The 12,682-nt window shown below is 34.1% G+C and overlaps 1 long non-coding RNA gene across 1 annotated transcript; it reads right to left on the bottom strand.

The window, feature by feature from the left end:
• Positions 1 to 287: 287 nt before the first annotated feature.
• LOC116666596 lies at positions 288 to 9,342 on the bottom strand. Its single transcript, XR_004323538.1, has 3 exons — positions 9,122 to 9,342; positions 3,408 to 3,413; positions 288 to 299 (listed from the first exon to the last, which is right to left on the bottom strand). It is a non-coding gene; the product is annotated as an uncharacterized LOC116666596 (long non-coding RNA).
• Between the last annotated feature and the right edge of the window lie 3,340 nt (positions 9,343 to 12,682).

Here is a 12,682-nt window from a genome sequence, read left to right as displayed (position 1 = left end):
CCCTTGAGTGGATGGTCTGCCTGTCTTTTGTCTTTGCCATATTAATTTACTACAGAGTCTTTTGTGTGTCTAAGTTACTTTCCTGTTCAAGATCTTCAGATGGTGACTCAACATCTAAGAGAGAAAGTTTCCTAATCTCATTGTAGTATTCAGAGTTTTCTATAATCTAGTAAGCTGGCCATTCAGCTTTACCTTCCAGTCATAAATATGGTAGGTTCCAATGTGAATTACTTAACTAGTAGTGGGCACCCTACATCTACTATTTCATTTAACCCTATGAAGCAGGCAATATTGTTATCCTTAGATACCACTGCAGTGTTAGAGAAGTTAAGTAACTGGACCAAAGTGATTCAGTAGGTAGAATTCAAACTCAAGCTATCAGATCAGTCTAGGGGCTTAACTCCTGGGCTGTGTTACTTCTTGTCACAAAGCCTGCCCTACCTTTTCAAATTGCTCAGAATCCATTACTTCCCCACCATATATTTGTCCTGTTCTCACATTTAAGCCTCTGTTTATCATCTACCACTCACCCAAATTGTCCCTCTTTATTTTCTATCCAACCCCTCCTTTGAAGGCCTGTATTAGTTTCCAATTGTTGCTGTAACAAATTACCATAAATTTAGTGGCTTTCAACAATACACATTTATTACTTTATGGTTCTGGACATCATAAGTTCAAAACTGGGTCTTACAAGGCTAAAATCATAGTGTTAGCAGGGCTGCATCCCTTCTGGAGAATCTAGGGTTGATCAGCTCTCTGTCTTTTCCAGCATCTAGAAAATGATGCATTTCTTGGATTGTGGCAATTATGACTCCTACTTCCATCCTCACATCTCCTCTGACCTTCACTCTTCCATCTTCTCTCTTTGGTAAGGACCCTTGTTAATATATTGGGCCCACCCAGATAATCTAGGATAATCTCGTCTTAAGATGCCTTATCACAACTGAAAACTTTATTTTGCCATGTACAGTAATATATTCACAGGTTCCAGGGATTGATACATAGACAACTTTGTAGGATCAGAATTCTGCCTGCCACAAAGACCAATTCCAGTCCCACCTCCACTCTCAGGGTTTCCCAAAAGGCCCCATCAGCAGACTTTTACATTCTGTATCTTATTGCTTGCATCCCCTTAGTTTTGAGAAGTTTCCTTCCTCTTCAGTTCTATGAGTTTGGAAATTGAGCTCTATTTGTTATGGGCTTGGACTGTCTCATCTGCAACCTTAGAGATTATCCCGTCCAGGGATAGCAAATAGGTTTCATCTTCAATGTCACATTCATATAGTTGGTAGAAGCAGCTCAAGTTTCTGTGTTGGGGATGATTTTGAGGCTCCTCCTGGTTTCAATGCAAAGAGGACTGTGATCAGTTAGAATGTTTGCCATGAAGAGAAACGACAGCTTGAGAACCACATGTTGGTCACTTCTGTTCTCCCGTCTTCGTAATACGGACAGGCAATTGGAAAAACGCAACTAGACTTAGCTTTTAAAAAAGGTCTACTTTGTGTCTGGGACTGTTCTGGTATATTATCTAACTTAGCTTCTTTGACCCTCATAATAAATAGATGTTAGAAGTAGAAAGTAGGGTTCCAAGGGTTTGAGACACATGTTCAAATGTCAGGTAGAAGAAATGAGGACAAAAATACAGATCTATCTAATTTCAAATCCAATTCTGTTCACTATGATTAACTTAGGATTTAAATGATTTGCACAAGGTCGAATGAAACTAGAAACAGAGTTAGGATTAAAATTACAGTAACTGTATTTCCCCAAAAAAACATAGGTTACAGAAACATTAGGCACATGGCTACAATGCAAAATACTGAAAACAAGGACTTCTATAAGAAATCCAAGGTGTATTCTTACTGCAACCAACTATAGACACATAGGGCAGAGTTTTTCATTTGTTTGAGTGCTTTTAGAAATGATAGGACATCTACAAATCTTGAGCTCCCAATTTATCTCTCCCTATCACCCTGTAACCACAAATTTGTTTTCTATGTCTGTGAGTCTGTTTCTGTTTTGTAAATAAGTTTGTTTGTCTTTCTTTTTCTTTTTCTCTTTTAGATTCCACATATAAGCGATATCACATGGTATTTTTCTTTCTCTTTCTGGCTTATACTTCACTTAGAATGAGAATCTCCAGTTCCATCCATGCTGCTGCAAATGGCATTATTTTATTTTTTATGGCTGAGTAGTATTCCATTGTATATATATACCACATCTTCTTTATCCTGTCAGCTGTTGATAGACCTTTGGGTTGTTTTCATGTCTTGGCTATTGCAAATAGTGCTGCTGTGAACATTGGGGTACATGTGTCTTTTCAAATTAGAGTTTCCTCCAGATATATGCCCAGGAGTAGGATTGCTGGATCATATGGTAAGCCTGTTTTTAGTTTTTTTTGAGAAACCTTCATAGTGGCTGCACCAATTTACATTCCCACTAACAGTGTAGGAGGGTTCCTATTTCTCCACACCCTCTCCAGAATTTATTGTTTGTGAACTTTTTAATGACGTCTACATTAAGGACTGATGTGAAGTGATATCTCACTGTAGTTTTGATTTGCATTTCTCTAATAATTAGTCATGTTGAGCATCTTTTCATGTGTTTGTTGGCCATCTGGATGTTTTCTTTGGAGAAATATGTATTTAGGTCTTCTGCCCACTTTGTGATTGGGTTGCTTGTTTTTTTGACATTAAGCTGTTTGTATATTTTGGAAATTAGTCCTTTGTTGGTCGCATCATTTGCAAGTATTTTCTCCTGTTCAGTAGGTTGTCTTTTCGTTTTGTTGATGATATACTTAGCTGTGCAAAAGCTTTTAAGTTTAATTAGATCCCCCTTGTTTGTTTTTGCTTTTATTTCCATTATTCTAGGAGCTGGTTTGAAAAAAAAATTGCTGTAATTTATGTCAAAGAGTGTTCTGCCCATGTTTTCCTCTAGGAGAGTAAGGAGCTTCTTATGTCTCAGCCAAACCTGGCTTTGTGCTAGGGACATGGCTACTTTTATGTATATAATTCACAAAGTGTTTCTTACAGTACATGATCCTTACAACAGCTATATGAAGCAGGTAGGTCAGATATAATTATTTCTTTAGCGATGAGAGAAATGAGATTCACAGAAGCTAACTTGCCTGACATCACAGAGAAAAATTACGAGAACTCAGCTTTCTCACTCCAGTGACATATCATATGTGATACATAATATACCATGTAACATATCATGTGCCATGTAACATCCAAAGATATACATCATATGGTATATGATATAACATCTCAAATTAATAGAAGAGTCATATAATAAATGCAATATATAGGACATTAAATCTTTCATAATCAATGTAATAATAGCTATCACATAAGAAAGCATAATTATATTTTTTAATCAATAATTATATCCATTAAAAAGAAAACATCAAACTGATCTGTTAGAAAGTAAAATAAGAAAGCAGGCTTATAAGCCTTCCAAACCCCAACGATTTCCTCTTTTGCATTTTCTTCCTGAGGACAATTAGAATGTCCTAATTTCTCCTTTGGTAAGTGGGTTTTCAGCAGGGTTCCCTCGAGGCCTGGCAAATTCAGACAGATAGAAGAGAAACTGCATCTAGGAAAGTGTTAGAAACGAAGGAATTGATCTAAATTCCCTTTTCACAGCCACTCTTCAGTTTATTCAACAACTTTTGGAGACCTAATTTATTAATAAAATGTGATGATGCCATTTTGTGTATTCTGACTAGTACCTTCAAAACCAGAAACCAGTGAGATCAACTATAATTCTTTAGGGTACATGATATAAACATTCCATTTGATAGCATTTCCTTAATTCAAATCTTAAGATTCAGATTTCACTTTCAGGAAAATATAATGATTGATATCACAGGGAAATCTGCAGGTGACACAGCCACATAAGGAATTAATTTTTTAAACTGATAGCACGTTACAAATGGAGAGGAAGAAAATCTCCTCTGCCTACTGTTACTTTCTTGTTAAGCAATCTTTTAGAAACCCTAGACTTCATCATGAAAGGAATCCCCAGTGGGCAGGGTCATTAACTGAAATCCTTAATATCATTTATCAGTTCAAATTCTTTTGTTCCCATTAAGAAAAGTCCTCTTTCAAAATATGAGAAAACAGTAAAGGAATGTATCATCTCATATATTTGGAATACCAGAGATAGTGTGGGCTTCAAAATGGTGTTGTGAATGGATCAACAGGATCATTAAAGACCTTCATTCTTTCTACGTTTTTATTCTTTCATCTTGAGAGGTTTTTCTTCCTCAGTCTCTGTAGCTGAATAGCTATATCATTGTACAATTACACTCAGAGATGACAACATCCAGATGAAGGAGTGCAATGGCCCCACTCTTGGGAGTAAGGAGACATGCCCCAGACTAACTCCCCCTCCAGCGACTTTCCTTCATGCTTCTTAGGTCAGAAATGTGTCCTGTGAACATCCTTCTACGTAGGTCAGTTACCAGCAAGGGTGTAATAGGGGTTGGGAGTTAATCACAATGTCCTTCAAATGCCTTATTTCATAATTTTTCTCTGAACCAGAGTAATGCTACTCTACTTATAGCAAGATAAAGCAGATTAAAGAAGGATCAATCCTAGCCTAGAACTGAATGTAGATAAAGTAGCGTGTCAAGGTATGGCCCTGAAATAACATGATCAGACCCACAAAAATGTTGTGGTATCTCCCAAAGGAAGGCAGAGTCAAGTGGATGAAAAGCATAAATCCACCTGGTCTGTGGGCACTGGCTTCCTGTGCCAACGTCCTTTTGTTAGCAGCAGCATGTAAGGTTATTTTGATATCTAAGAGTGTAGGAAGCTTTTAATTTTTAACTTTCTTTTGGATGTGGGATTCACCCCATCAAGCCATTAGTTCTATGGAGGAGGAGAAGCAGTATTAAAAGTTCCTTTTCTTTGATCTTATCAACTCTGTGTTTTTTTGTGTTGTCCTCATTTGGAGGAAACAGAGAATCCTTAGCTCAACTGTAGAACAAGAAGGGTCTTTAATCAGAGTAATACAGACATAAGCTCTTTTTGATACCAATAGGCCAAGCAATTTAATACTCAGTCTCCCAATGCCACTGACCACAAATACACAGAGATTAAAAAGACTGAAGCCACCCATACTCTCTACTCAAGCATGGATTGAACTGGAAACTCTGAGACTAAAAATGATAGTGATCAGTGGGGACAAATATGGAGGAAAATACAATATACAATCAAGGAAAATAATGTTCCAGTCACAAGGGCTGACACTTCAAATAACAAACTAACTCTATGATGCATAATGCCGGCCACATAAATAAAGAAAATATTTTCATGAGCCATCTGGATTCCCATATCACATCATCAAGTCATGTGAAACTAATTTATGGCAAGTATTTCAACTCCTTAACAACTTACTTAGATACAGCCTGGAATTATCATCTCAATTCTGAATTCTGTGTTCCATTTTTAAAGTTGTACTGCTTTGGCTTGAACATTTTCTTTTTTCTCAATTTAAATGGATGAAGTTATTGATAAGCAGTAGTTATTATTATTTTAGAATGCTTTTATCCTAAGTAAACTTTAAGAGAATTTAAGATGAGAATATCTAACAAATGAAAGAATCTCTTACAAAAAGATGGAATATGATGATTGATGTGAATGTAATAGAAATGCACAAAACATTACAATGTAGAGTATAATAACTTGTATTGCTATTATTAATATTTGACTATCAAGTCTGTCATTAGCACTGGGCAGTAACAAATTCTTCCCTCTTTTTGTTCTCCAGAATCTTTTTATATATCCTTTAATTACTAAGCTCTTACTTCCAGTTTATTAAGTATTTAGCACAGTGAAGAAAATAATAAGACAGAAATCCACTCTTGAATTGTTCGGTGTTGTCAAGATGAACAAAATCTTTACACATTTTCCGAGTTACATGGGAATAAGAGCCAAATAGTATGGTGAAAACCTTGTACATGACAATGAGGAGAAACTTGTTTCTGCTTTTGTTTCTGGAATTCCAGTGGATTTCCTTCTCATAATAAAGCCTCATTTCAGACCTTAGGGCTTTGGTGGAAATGGCTCTACAGTTTTATTACCTGAAAAGAATAATGCTGCCTATATGATTCCTTCAGAGAGCTTCTTTTTCGAAGAGATAATGTGAACAAAATGAGACCTCTCTTACAGGGTAAAAGGACTAAGGACCACACAATGAATAGCAAAGAGGAATATGGTGGAAGATTACAGGGTGTCCTGCTTCAGGAAACTAACTTTAGTGTAAACTTTTAAGGAGATACAATCAATAGTGGAGAGAGGAAGTAACAAGAGACGACTTGGGCGATGAGCTGAGTTTTCACTGCCAGGCTATAACATTAGTTTGCAGAAGACTGTCCTTTGATTTTGAGAGTCTGCTTGGATAACCACTTAGATGTCTAATCGCCATTTCATACTGAGCATGCCCCAAATTTAACTCTTGATTTACTCTACCTTCAAAGTGGCTTCTCCCCTGAATTTTATTTGAAAAAACAGCACTGTGGCTATGGCTCAATACCCAAGAGTTGCCTTGCTTTACTTATTTTTCTCATACTAGACTTCCAATTCATTAAGTCTTGTAGTTTTTATCTTTAAAATATGCTGTGAACCAGACCACTATCTACCACTTCACTATGTAGCAAATCTAACACATTAATCAGATTTACCATCTTCTCTCATTTAGATTATTATAATTCCCAAATCTCCTTCTTGTTCCTACACTTGCCTCCTAGAGTCAATTCCCTAACCGACAATTAAGGTAATTTTTTAAGTTGAAGTATAGTTAATGCCTAATGTTCTGTTAGTTTCAGGTGTATAACACAGTGATTCAACATTTAAATACATTATGAAATCACTGCAGTCTAGTAATACATCTGTCCCCTTAGAAATTTACTACAGTATTATTGAACATATTTCTTATGCTCTATATTACATCTTTGTGGCTTACTTATTTTTTCACTAGAATTTTGTGCCTCTTAATTCCCTTCACCTATTTTGCCAATTCCCCTACCCTCCTCCACTCTGGCAACCACAAGTTTGTTCTCTGTATCTGTGAGTTTGTTTTCATTTTGTTTTGCATGTTTGTTTGGTTTGTTTTTTAGATAAAAACATTCACATAAAAGTGAGATCATAGATATTTGTCTTTCTCTGTATGACTTATTTCTCTTACCATAATACGCTTCAGATCCATCCATTTTATCTCAAATGGTAAGATTTCATCCTTTTTTATGGCTAAGTAATATTCCATTGTCCATATACCATATCTTGCTTATCCATTCATCTGTTGATGGACACTTAGGATGCTTCTATATCTTGACTATTGTAAATAATGTTGCAATAAAAATAGGGCTGCATATATCCTTACAAATTAGAGTTTTGTTTTCTTTGGGTGAATACCTAGAAGTGAAATTGCTAGATCATATGGTAATTCTAGTTTTTAATTATTTGAGGAATCTCCATACTGTTTTCCATGGTAGCTGCACCAATTTACAATTCAATCAACAGTGCATAAAAATTCCCTTTTCTCCACACTCTCGCCAACATTTGATGTTTCTTGTCTTTTGGATGATAGCCATTTTGACAGGTGTGAGATGATATCTAATTGTGGTTTTGATTTGCATTTTCCTAGTAATTAGTGATGTTGAGCATCTTTTATGTGTTTTTTGGCCATTGCATGTCTTCTTTGGAAAAATGTCTATTCAAGTCCTCTGCCCATTTTTTAAATAGATGATTTGTTTATATAATATTGAGTTATATGAATTCTTTCTACATTTTGTATAGTAAACTCTTATCAGAGATGTCATTTGCATATCTTATCCCATTAGTAGGTGGCCTATTCATTTTGTTGATGGTTTCCTTTGCTGTGCCAAGGCTTTTCAGTTTGATATAGTCTCATTTGTTTATTTTTGCTTTTGTTTCCCTTGCCTGTGGACACAAATGCAAAAACATATTGCTAAGACCAATGTCAAAGAACACACTGCCTATGTTTTCTTCTAGAATTTTTATCATTTCAGGTCTTACATTTAATTTTTAATCCATTTTGAATTTATGTTTGTACATGGTGTGAGAAAGTGGTCCAGATTCATTTTTTTGCTTGAGGCTGCCCAGTTTTCCTAACATCATTATAGAGGCTGTCTTTTTCCCATTGTTTATTCTTGCCTTCTTTGTTGTGCATTAATTGACTGTATAAGCATAGATTTATTTCCAGTCTCTTAATTCTGTTCTATTGATAAATGTGTCTGTTTTTGTGTCAGTACCAAAATGTTTTGATTACTGTAGCTTTGCTGTATAGTTTGAAATCAGGGAGCATGATACCTCCAGTTTTGTTCTTTTTCATGGCTGCTTTGACTATTTGGGATCTTTTGTGGTTCTATACACATTTTAGGATTATTTGTTCAGGTTCTGTGAATATGCCATTGGTATTTTGAAAAGGATTACATTGAACCTGTGGATTGCCTTGGGTAGTATAGGCATTTTAATAACATTAATTCTTCCAAATGATGAGCACAATATATCTTTCCATTTGTTTGTGTCATCTTCACTTTCTTTCATCAGTGTATTGTAGTTTTCAGAGTAAAGTTCTTTTACATCCTCAGCTAAATGTTTTTCAACATATTTTATTTTTTGATTTTATTTTTTGATTTTGATGCAATTGTAAAGAGGATTGTTTTTTTAACTTCTCTTTCTGATAGTTATTAGTATATAGAAACACTACAGAATTCTGTATATTAATTTTATATCCTGAAAATTTACTGAATTTATTTATTACTTTAATAGCTTTTTTTTGATGGAGTCTTTAGTGTTTTCTATATGTAGTATCATGCCATCTGCAAACAATGACAGTTTCACTTCTATCTTTCCATTTTGGATTTTTAAAAATTATCTTCCTTGTCTGATTGCTATGGCTCAGACTTCAAATACTGTGTCAAATAAAAGTGGCAACAGTGAGCATCCTTGTGTTGATCTTGATCTTAGAGAAAATACATTCAGCTTTACACTGTTAAGTATGATGTTGGCTGTGGTTCAGCATATATGGCCTTTATTATGTTAAGGTATATTCCCTCTATACCTACTTTGTTGATAGTTTTTTTATAAACAGATGTTGAATTTTGTCAAAAGCATTTTCTGCATCTATTGAAATGATCATATGACTTTCATCCTTCACTTTGTTAATGTGATACATCATATTGATTTGAGGATTTTGAAACATCCTTGCATCCCTGAAATAAATCGCACTTAATCATAGTGAATGATCTTCTTAATGTGTTGTTGAATTTTGTTTGCTAAAAGTCTGTTGATGATTTTTGTGTTTATCTTTATCAAGGATATCAGCCTATAATTTTGTGTGTGTGTGTGTGTGGTGTCTTTGCTGGTTTTGTAATCAGGGTGATGCTGATCTTGTAGAATGAATTTGAAAGCGTTCCTTCCAGTTGTTTTTTTTTTTTTTTTTGTAATGATTTTTTTTTTTGTAATGATGAGAAGATTTTTTTTTTTTTTGTAATGACTTGAGAAGAATAGATATTAACTCTTTAAATATTGAGTAGAATTCACCTGTGATGCTTTCTGGTCATGGACTTTTGTTTGTTGGGAGTATTATTATTATTACTGATTCAGTTTAATTGCTGGTAGTTGATTTGTTCATATTTATATTTATTGCTGACTCAGTTTGAGAGAGTATACATTTCTAGGCATTCATCTGTTTCTTCTAGTTCATCCAATTTGTTGGTGTAGAATTATTTGTAGTAATCTCATGCTCCTTTATCTCTCTGATGTCAGTTGTAATTTCTCCTTTTTCATTTCTTTATTTAATTATGCCTCTTTTTTTTTCTTGGTGATTCTGGCTAAAAGCTTATCCATATTGTTTATCTTTTCAAAGAATTAGTTCTAAATTTTATTTATCTTTTCTTCTGTTGTGTTTTCAGTTTCTACTCATTTATTTTCACTATGATCTTTATTATTTCCTTACTTCTACTAACTTTGAGTTTTGTTTGTTGTTTTCTTTCTAGTTCCTATAGGTGTAACGTTAGATCATTTATTTGAGGTTTTGCTTGTTTTGTGATGTATCTCTGTAAATTTTCCTCCTAGGATTGCTTTTGCTGTGTTGCATAGATTTTAGAACATTGTATTGATATTTACATTTGTTTCCAGCTTTTTAAAAAATTTTTCTCTTTGATTTCTTAAGTGACCCATTGGTTATTTAGTAGCATGTTATTTAGCCTCCATGTGTTTGTGGGGTTTTGCTTTGTTTTTCTTGTAGTTAATTTCTAGTGTCATAGCCTTGTGATCAGAAAAAAATGCTTAATATGATTTCAGTCTACTTAAATTTACTGAGACCTGTGGCCTAGCATGTGATCTAGCATGGAGAATGTTTCATATGCATTTGAAAATACTGCATACTCATTTTGGAGAATAATGTTCTGTATTTATTTTTTAAGTTCCTCTGGTCTAATATGTCATTTGGGGTAGCTGTTTCCTTATTGATTTTCTGTCTGGATGATCTGTTCAGTGATATAAGTGGAATTTAAAGTCACCTACTATTATTGTATTACTGTCAGTTTCTCCCTTTATGTCTGTTAATATTTGCTTTATGTATTTAGGTGCTACTGTGTTGGGTGCATATATATTTATAAGCAATATAACTTCTTTTTGGAGTAATCCCTTTATCATTATGCATTGCCTTTCTTTGTTTCTTATTACAGTTTTTGTTTTAAATTCTACTTTGTCTGATGTAAGTATTGCTCTTTCAGCTATCTTTTTGTTTTCATGTACATGGAATATCTTTTTCTATTCCTTCTTTTCAGTTTATGTGTGTCTTCAGATCTGGACTGAGTCTCATTTAAGTGCCATATAGAGGGTCTTCTTTTTTAATTCATTCAGCCCCTCTGTGTCTTTGTTTGGAGTATTTATTCCATGTAAAGTTATTATTATTATTATTTTATTATTATTATTATTATTATTATTATTATTATTATTATTATCATTTAAAGTTATTATTGATAGGTATGTGCTTATCACCATTTTGTAATTACTTTTTGGTTGCTTTTGTATTTCTTCTCTGTTCCTTTCTTCTTTTGTTCTCATTCCTTGTGACTTGATAATTATCTTTACTGTTAGGTTTAGATTCCTTTCTCTTTAATTTTCGTGTGTCAGTGATAGATTTTTGGTTTGTGGATACCATGAGGTGTGTATATAACAACATAGATTTATATCTATTTCTTATATAGAATACATATGATTTTTTTCAGTAGATGGTATCTTAAGCTCAAACACATTCTAATAGTCTTACATTTTTACTCCCTTCCCCACCATGTTTTATGTTTTTGATGTCATATTTTACATTTTTTTTTATTTTGGGTATCCCTAAAATGCTTCATGTAGATATAGATTATTTTGCTACTTTTACATTTTAACCTTTCTACTAGCTTTATAAGTGATTGATCTACTATGTTTATTATGTGTTTGCCTTTAATAGTGAGTTTTTTCCTTTCATAAATTTCTTACTTCTAGTTGTAACCTTTTCTTTTCTGCTTAGAGAAATCCTTTTAACATTTCCTGGAAGGCCAGTTCAGTTGTGATGAGCTCCTTTACCTGTTGCTTGTCTGTAAAATTCTCTATCTCTCCTTTAATTCTGAATGATAATCTTGCTGATTATTACAGATTTCTTTCCTTTCTGCACTTTGACATGCTACACCTTTCTGGCCTGCAAAATTTCTGCTGAAAAGTCAACTGATATTCTTATGGGAGTTCCCTTATATGTAACTATTTGCTTTTCTCTTGCTGCCTTTAAGATTTTTTCTTTATCTTTAATTTTGGCCATTTTAATTATAATGTGTCTTGGTGAGGACTTCTTCGGGTTCATCCTTTTTGGGACTCTGTGTGCTTTTTGGACCTCAATATCTATTTTCTTCCCCAAGTTAGAGAAGTTTTCAGCTATCATTTCTTCAAATAAGTTATCTGCATCTTTCTCTTTCTTCTCCTTCTAGGACCTCTTATAATGTGAATGTACCAAGATGTCTCTTAAACTATCTTCATATTTTAAATTTTTTTTTTTTTCTGTTCATCTTGGGTGATTTTCACTAGTCTGTGTTCCAGGTTGTAGATACATTCTTCCGAATCATCTAATCTGCTATTGATTCCTAGTGGTGTATTTTTCATTTGAGTTATTGTATCCTTCAGATCTGATTGATTCTTTTTTGTATTTTCTAATTCTTTGTTGAAATTCTCACTGTGTTCATCCATTCTTCTCCCAAGATTAGTGAGCATCTTTATGACCATTACCTTAAACACTTTATAAAGTAAATTGTTTATCTCTGTTTTGTTGAGTTCTTTTTCAGAGGTTTTGTCTTGATCCTTTGTTTGGAACATATTTAACACTTTCTTTATTTTGCCTAATTCTCTGTGTTTAATTTTATGTATTATGTAGGTCTGTTATGTCTCCTCATCTTGGAAAAGTGGACTTATGTAGAAAATGTCCTTTGGGGCCTAGCAGCACACTCTCCTCTGGCCACCAAAGCTAGATGCTCCAGAAATATGCTATGTGGGCTTATATGCCCTTCTTTTGTGGTGGAATCAGCTACTGTGTACACACTGGTAGGTGGGGCTGGCTGCTCTTGGCCCAGTAGTGGGTAAGGATGGTTCCCCACATGGCTGCTTCAGGT

This window comes from Camelus ferus, chromosome 10, assembly GCF_009834535.1.
Source record: "Camelus ferus isolate YT-003-E chromosome 10, BCGSAC_Cfer_1.0, whole genome shotgun sequence".
NCBI classification, from domain to species: Eukaryota; Metazoa; Chordata; class Mammalia; order Artiodactyla; family Camelidae; genus Camelus; species Camelus ferus.
This window is presented reverse-complemented; position numbering and strand designations above follow the sequence as displayed.